Here is a 9,215-nt window from a genome sequence, read left to right on the forward strand (position 1 = left end):
TTGACCTATTGTGAACCAATCTTACTGTCCAGAAACACCTGCCCCCTTTACCCTAGGCACTGTGTCATTCCACTTCACTTAGGGTCTTCCTCTTCTGCATTGCTCCTTTGCACTTTCAAGGATGACTTCTCTCCCCAAGGATGCCCAAAGTATGTGAGAAGGAGCTCACAATTCTTGCCTCCAGAAAACAACTTGGTTTTACCCTCTTCAGGACAGATTTGTTTTTCTCTTTGCAGTCCATAGTATGTTCAATACTCTTTTCCAGCACCATAATTCAAAGGCATCAATTCTTCTTCCATCCTTATTCACTGTGCAGCTCTCTTGATGTGTAGAAAGTAATTGTGAAGACCATGACTTGGATCAAGCACACCTTAGTTTCCATACTGAAATATTTGTTTTTCAGGAGTCTTTTGATTTCTTGGCTGCTGGTCCGGAAACTATTGATTGTGGACCTGAGCAAGTTGATATTGTTACTAATCTCTATCTCTACCTATTTTGGTGCTGCCAATTGACCCAGTGGGTCACAAATACTTAATGTTTACACAGACCATTGCAGCCAAGTGGTGAGAATTACAAGGAGTGGCATCCACTTCGTAAACAACATGTCTCTGGAAACTTTATGGACTTTGAGACATGAAGATAGTTATAGAAAGTCTTTAGGCCTTTTGTTCATAGGGTCGCTATGAGTCGTGCTCAACTTGATGGCAATCAACAACAACAACATGACTAGAAAAAGTCACATCAAGTAGTTCACTGTACTGTAATCACATTTAAAGGTACAGGGGTTAGGACTTTAATAGTTCATTTTATGGATGAAAGTTCAACCCAAAATGCAAACATTTAATCTTCTCCCAGTAAAGTAAGTTAGAGCTTTCTGATAGCGCAATATATTAACAGATCTTGAGATAGAAACATGTTCAGTATGTTACTTAATATACATTAATCAAAATCAAATCCACTGCTCTTGAGTCACTTTTAACTCACTGGCAATCCTCCACTGAGTTCCTGAAGCTGTAAACCTTAAGGGGAACAGATGATCTCAACTTTCTTCCACAGAGCAGCTGGTGAATGCCATCTGTCCACCTTTTGTCTAGCTGTTCTTAAGTGTTAGTAGGTTAAAAACGTGATGTTTGCAAAATTCAGTTGTAAGTATGTCTGAAGGAAAGAGACTGAGTTGTGTGTAGTAGCAGCATAAGTCTCAGATTTTTCTGAACATCCATGAATTTAAGTGACCAAGCAATTTTCAATACTTTTGCTAAAATAAAACGAAAGGAAAGAAATTTTGCCAGAACTTTGTTTCATAAAATGAGGATGTATGTCATATGTTGAGGTTTATTCTTTTGGCAATATTGATTTGATCATAATGGTTCTATTATCTTACAGAAGTACTTCATATAAACTAGATTGAGTTTGTGATCCATAATACAGACACATTCAATTTCATGATTTTCCTGCCTTTTGCATCCTTCACATATATTAAATTCATTGACTCAGATTAAAAAGAAAGTCAAACTGTCAAGGAAAAGAAAATAGAAAACGTTACCATGCATACTTAGGTTACTTTGCTATCTCTTCCCAGGGCACATATTCAGATGCCATACAGTCAAAACTGGAATTCCTTTTGTCAAGATTACCTATACCCCCAAGTTGCTACATCCAGTGGCTAATTTTAACTCAATATTTTACTTGTCTTTTCAGGAGAATTTGATGTCAGTTAAAGTCCATTTGCCTTGAAGCATGTTCCTCACTTGTTCATTCAGTACTTATTTTCTTCCTGCTTCACTGACTGGTCATCTCTTTCTCTATGGTTTCTAAATATAGGTAGGCATCAGAGCTCAGATCTTAAACCTCTTGTCTAACTACATTCACTTCAGTATCCTTGATTTATAATCAATACCTTCAAATTGTGGTGTTGGAGAAGAGTCCTGAACAGACTGAAAAAAAGAGCAAAAATATGTCTTGAAGAAAGTGAAGCCAGAGTGCTTCTTAAATGCAAGCATGGTGAAGCTTCTTCTCACATACTTTGAGAATGTTGTTAGAAAGGATAGTCTTTGGAAAAGGACATCATATCTGGAAGTGTGGAGAGTTAATTAAAGAGAGAAAGTTCCTCAACAGGTTGAATTGAGTGCGTTGGAGATGGTAAGGATGATACAGGGTAGGACAGGATTCAGATCCATTATTTATAGGGTTGCTATGAGTTATACTCAACTTAATGGCACTTACAGTATTGATTACTCCTAGGGAAGGAACTCTAGAGATGAAGTGGTGTATTATATGTTGTGCTTCTAACCAAAAGATCAGAGGTTTGAATTCACCAGTTGTTCTGAGGGAGAAAGATAGGTGGTTTCCTCAGGTAAAAATTTAAAACCTCAACAACAAATGGAAAGTTGCTGTGAGTCAGAATTCAATCAATGGCTTTGGGTACTGAATAATTATACTACTTAAAAGTCTCTAGTTCTATTCTTTAATTTCTGACTTGTACGAGCAAGTGATATTTTCACTTCACCACTACATTTCTAATTTTATTCATTTATTCTTTTTGCTGTCAAGTTAGAATGGACTTGTTTCTGATCCTTCGGTGGGTTTCCAAGACTATTAATTGCATGAGGGTTGCCCATCTTTCTCCTGATGAGCTACTCGAGTTAACAGTGCAATTCTCTATGAACCGTGCTACCAGACACATATGAAATGAACATATACAAAACAAAATTTCTTCTTCTCTTTCCTAAACCTGTGCCTTTGAATAGACTTCCTTATATCACTAAATGGAAGCTTCAGTCTAGGTCAAAATCACATTATCAGATTTATCTCCTTTCTCCCATTTTTGTTCAATACCAAATATGTTAGCTTTGTTGTTGTTGTTGTAATGTCAAGTCACTTGTGACTTATAGCAACCCTATGTATAACAGCTCTGAACTCTGCTCTGTCCTGAGCCAACTTTATCGTCTCTGACACATTTACTCCCAATACCCCAGTCACTGAGTCAATCTATCTCATTGAGGGTCTTCCTCTATTCTGCTGTCTGTACGTCTTCCCAAGCATGATGTTCCTGTCCAAGGACTGGTCATTCCTGGGAACATGTTCAAAATATGTCAAAGCTCCAGAATCCTTGCCTCCAAAGAGCAGCCTTGTTTCACCCTCTCTATGGAAAATCTGTTTGTTCTCCTATCAGTTCATAGTATATGCAATACTCTTCTCCAGCATCACAGTTCAAAGGCATCACTTCTCCTTTTATCATCCCTAGTCATAGTCCAGCTCTCTGATGCATAACAAGCAACTGCAAAGACCATGGCCTGAATCAGGCACACCTTAGTTTCCAGACTGACATTGTTGCTCTTCAGTACTTTGTAGAGGTCTCTGACAGCACTTTTCCAGTGCAAATCATGTTTTGAATTCGTGGTTGCTGGTACTGAGAGTGCTGATTGTGGAGCTTAGCAAACTGAAGCTGTTGATGATCTCAGTCTCAGTCTCTTCACCATCTATCATGATGCTGCCAATTGACCTAGTGGTGAGAATCTTTGTTTTTATTGATGTTGACCTTCAGTATTTTGCAGCATTGATCATGTTTCAACTTTTCCTCTTGCTTCTCTAACATTTTCTTCATCTTTTTATCTGATTTTATATATCTATATCTCTCTATATATCTATATATGTGTGTGTGTATATGTATGTGTATGTGTGTATCTCTATATCACACCTCAAATTAAAAATTCTCCAATGTTCTCCATTTCACCCAGTGTAAAAACAGAAGTCCCTACCCTATTACTCTTTTGGCCCCATCACTCTGTTTCTACCACATCTTTCACTCTTTCTTGAATATATTAGACATACCTTCTCCTCAGAATTTTTTCCTGTATTTTCTAATCTTTTTAGAATACTCTTGTCCTACATATTTGCATGTCTCATTCATCCAGTAAAGACTTTGTTTTACTATCATTTTCTAGTCAGAGACTTTCCTAAAGACCTAATTAAAAGTCCAATCCATTCTAATCTTAGTGTTCTCTGTTTAATTTCTCCGACTCATTTTTATCTGTCATATTTATTTGTATCCGACATGTTGTCATTGTTAGGTGCCATCATGTCAAGTATGACACACAGTGACACTATGAGTAGCAGATTTGAACCCTGTCTAATCATGTGCAAAACTTAACATCTAACACACTTGAGCCCATTCATTGCTGCAGTGACTGTGTGTCAGTCCTTTGTGTTGATTGTCTTACTTTCTTTCATTGACCCTCTATGTTTCCAAGCATGCTATCCCTTTCCTAGGAATAGCCTTTTTTAACATACTCACAGTGAGAGGAAGCTTCACCACCCTTGCCTCTAAGAAGCACTATGGCTGCACCTTTTCAAAGACATAGCTATTTGTCCTTTGGAGTCGAGTGCTCCTCTCCAACACCATAATTTAAAGGCATTAATTCCTTTTCTTTTTATTACTCTGATTTATTTACCAAGTTTGCATACATTGTTTCCCACAAAAGATCCTTCCCATTTCCTTCACCCTACCACCCATTGAATTGTGCGACCCTATGATAAACACTCTACCCCCCTTCCCTCTATTTCCACCTTTCCCCCTGCCTTGTATCCTCATACTCATTTGACTATAATAGTTTTTTACAGTATTTGTCCTTGTGGGACTGAGTTAGTTCACTCAGCATAATGATCTCCAGTCCCTCCCAAGTTAGGTAGTAATTTACAAAATGATTACTCTTGCGTGCTGCATGTATTTCATTGTATGAATGTACCACAAATTCTCAATCCATTTATTTGTGGTTGATCATCTGGGCTGTTTCCATGTTATTTCAATGGTGAATAATGCTGCTATGAACATGGGTGTACAAGTTTCCGTTTGAGCCTCAGTTCTCATTTTCTTGGGGTATATTCCAAGCAATGGAATAGTTGGGTCATATGGAATATCTATGTTCAGCTTTTTGAGAAAGTGCCATTCTGCCTTCCAGAGTTGTTGTACCATTGTACAATCCCACCAACAATCTAAAAGAGTTCCTATCTCACCACATCTTCTCCAACATTTATTACTTGCTGTCCTGTTAAACTTTGCCACTGCTACTGGAATGAGATGGTATCTCATTGTGGTTTTGATTTGCATCGTTCTTATTGCCAGTGATTTATAGCATTTCTTCATACATATGATGGCCATTTGAGTATTTTCCTCTGTGAAAAGTCGTTCCATGTCTTTTGCCTATTTTTAATTGGGTTATTAGATTTTTCTTGTGGAAGCCCAGGAGTATTCTATAAACTTTCATTATGAGACTCTTATCTGAGATGGTATTGCCAAATGTTTGTTTTCAGTTAGAAAGTTTTCTTTTCAACCTGTTGGAAAAAGTTTTTTATGAACACAGGGATTTGATCTTTAGAAGGTCTCATTCATCATTTTTATCCTCTTCAGACTGTACATTTCTGGCTGTATTTGGCAGTCTCTTTATACCATAGACTAAAGCTTCTAGACTTGATCCAGTTTGTCTTTTATGAACTTTATGGTTTGGGGCTACCAAATCTCTTATCCACTTTGAGGTAATTTTTGTGTATGGTATGAGATGTGGATCCTGTTTCAGTTTTCTGCAGGTAGCAGTACAGTTTTGCCAGCAACATTTGTTGAAGAGGTTGCCATTTCCCAATTTGATAGGTTTTATTTCCTTGTGGAATATCAGTTACCATAGATGACTGGGTCTATTTCTGGGTTCTCAATTCTGTTCCACTTATATATGTGCCTGTCATTATACCAGTACCATGCTGTTTTGGTTACTATTGCTGTGTAGTAGGTTTTGAGGTCACGGAGTGCTATCTCCCCCACTTCATTTTTGTTTCTCAAAAGTGTTTTGCTTAGTGAGGGTCTCTTGTCTCTCCAAATAAATTTGACAATTTCCCTTTTGACCTCCTTGAAAAATGAATTTGGTATCTGTATTAGAATTGCATTGAATATGAAGTTTGCTTCTGGTAGGATCATCATTTTCACAATATTGAGTCTTGTTATCCATGAACAGGGCATATTTTTCCATTTCTTTAGGTCTTTTATTGTATCTTGCATAAATGCTCTGTAGTTTTCTTTGTATAGGTCTTTTGTATCTCTAGTTAGGCTCACTCCCAAGTATATCAGTTTGTGATTGGCTATTGTAAATGGTATTGCTTTCTTGGTTTTCATCTCTGAGTTCTCTTTGTTACTGTACAGGAATCCCTCTGATTTTTTTATATGATCTTAAATACTTCCACTGTGCTAAATTGGCCTATTGGCTCTAACATTTTTTTTGTTGAGTCTTTGGTGTTTTCTATGTACACTATCATATCAGCTGTACATAACAATATTTTAACCATCTCTTGGTCAAAGGCATTACTTTTTCTGTCATCCTTATATGCTTTCCAGCTCTCAGATACATAGCAGGTGATTGAAAAAGACAATGGCTGGAATTAGAAGATGGAAGGAATACACAGAGTTACTGTACCAAAAAGAATTGGTTTACACTGAAAAATTTCAGGAAGTTCCACATGAATAAAAACTGATGAAAATTAAGGAAGAAATTAAAGCTGCACTGAAGGCACTAGAAAAAATAAGTCCTAAAGAATCATTGTGATACCTATTGAAATGTTTCAAATGACCGATGCAGCCTGTATGTGCTCACCAGTCTTTTCCAGGATATTTAGAGGAGAGCTACCTGGCCAAGTGACTGCAAGTGATCCATATTTGTTCTCGTTCCCAAAAGTGTGATCCAACAGAATGCGGAAATATCATATGCAACCAACATATCGCCAAACAGTATATAAAGATGGCTAGAACACTACATTGACTGAGATGTACCTGAAGTTTAAGCTTGATTTAGAAGAGGTCATGGCACCAGAGATACTGTTGATGTTAGATGGATCCTTACTGAAAGCAGAAAATACCAGAAGATTGTCTATTTGTATTTTATTGACTATACAAAGACATGTCAGCGTGGGATAATAATATACTATGTTTCTTTTACTAAGTGTTGAGAAGAATGTGTATACAAGAGCACTTAATTATGTTCCTAAGAGACCTATACCTAGAACAAGAAGCTCTAGATTGTTCTAGCTGAGCAAGGAGATACTGGCTTAAAAGTAAGAAGTTATTGTCAGGGTTGGGTTATATCCTTTCTCCTTATCTATTCTGTCTGTATGCTGCGCAAATAATTCAAGAAACTGAACCCCGTGAAGAATATTGTAGCATCAGGATTTGAAGAAGACTCATCAACAACCTTCTTTCTGCAGGTGACGCAACCTTGCTGAAAGTATGGACTTGGAATTCTTGCTGCAGAAGATCAAAGATTATACCCTTCAATAGAGATGGCATCTTCAACATCAAGAAGACAAAAATCCTCACAACTGGATGAGGAAAATATTGAAATTGTCAGTGATATCATCTTACTTGCATACCAGTCCACACCCTTGGTACCAGCAGTCAAGAGATCAGGAGATGTATTGTATTGGGTAAGTCTGCTGTTAGAGATCTCTCTAAATTACTGAGGAGCGATGATCACAGTCTTAAGACCAAGGTACACCTGATTCAGGTCATGATCGTTTCAACATGACACAGTATACATGTAATTTGTACCCATATAATTTGTCTATTTCCTATTTCACCAAAATACAAACCTGAGGAGTTTTCATCAGTTTTATTTTCTTAGGCTATGTTGCCACTGCCTAGACAGAGCACATGAGTGCCCCCAATCCAGTTAGTAAATTAAAACTGAGTAAAAGAAGTTTGGAAGAGGAAAGTACTAACTCTTTCAAAAACATTCTTTTTTTTTTTTTACCTTCAGTACACATATTTTCTACTTTGCATAAATTTAAGTTATACTGAATGTTTTTTAAATCTTCTAGAAGTAAATAATCATCTCTTGACTCTTTACTCATATTATTTTGGCAGGGAGCTCTGGTGGCTTGGTGGCAAAAAAGTGGTGCCGCAATCCCAAAGGCACACAGTTCGAGGCCACTAGCTGCTCCTCTGGAGAATATATCCTCCCGGGTGACTAACTGCCACTGAAAACCCACTGGAGGGTCAGCTATGAGTCATTTACAACTCAACAGTACAGAACAACAACCACCACCACAATAGAAATGATGACAAAAATGTGATCAATTCTAGTGACTAAATATAAAAAGTATATATACTGCTGCCAGCTGTACATGTCCAGTTGTGGTTGGTTTTTTTTTTTTTGTTTGTTTGTTTTTAAGGTACTGTGTTTACTAACAAGTCTATCTTGGGGTAAGTGCACCCAGAGTGTTTCTGAGAGGAAAAGATGGTGAAACTTAGTCTCTCAGACTTCAGTCAGGTTTTCAGAAGTCCTTTGAAAAAACCCTATCCTGGGAAAGTTGCAGGATCACAGGAAAAATGACAACAAGATGGATCAACAGACACAGTGAGTGTACTAGCGACTCGAGCATGGAGGAGATTGTGAAGACGGTACAGGATAAGGCAAGATTCAGATCTGTTGTTCATAAGATTGTTATGAGTAGTCAACCTGGTGACACATAACAGTAACAACATCATGTTTGCTATGTTGGGAAAGAAGTGTGCAGCTCATTTCAAAGATATAACTGTAGAAAGATCATGCAAATGACTCTTTACTTATGAGCTCTTTGCTGTGGCGTTATGTGCTGTTCAATTGGAACCAACTCATAGCTGACTTCAGTGGAGTTTTTAGAGGCAATAAAACACACAGAAGGAAATTACCCATAATTCTCCTGCAGAGTAGCTGGCAGATTTGAACCATGGGCCTTTGGGTTGGCAGCACAGCTTCCCACAACAATTCCCAAAATATTTTGTCTATCATTTAAAAATAGCCTTTAAGTACAGGTTTACACATCTGCATTACAGGGATTTGCCTGCACAGTCATTTGGATGGTGAGTTTCTCAAGGGCAAAGTACCTATTAATTTTTTTATATCTAAATATTAACATAGTCTCTGGGATATAAAGCATGATAATAAAAGGTAATTTGCTGTAATAAATTATTATTACAAGCAAATGTATTTTGAGTAAGAAGCATACATAATAAACTTTCAAGAACTTTATAAAAAGAAGTGATCAATATAAACTAGGTAAAAGCACAAAATAGGGGAGATTATCTGGCTTATTAGCCAAGATAAAAGGCTCCTAATTAAAATAATTTCATGTAAAAAGAACAACACTCAAACTCTTTGAAGCCTGAATTAGAGGTTCTTCCTGTATCGATCAGATAA

Source organism: Elephantulus edwardii, unplaced genomic scaffold, assembly GCF_000299155.1.
Source record: "Elephantulus edwardii isolate Elephantulus edwardi_28Jun2011 unplaced genomic scaffold, EleEdw1.0 scaffold00046, whole genome shotgun sequence".
NCBI classification, from domain to species: domain Eukaryota; kingdom Metazoa; phylum Chordata; class Mammalia; order Macroscelidea; family Macroscelididae; genus Elephantulus; species Elephantulus edwardii.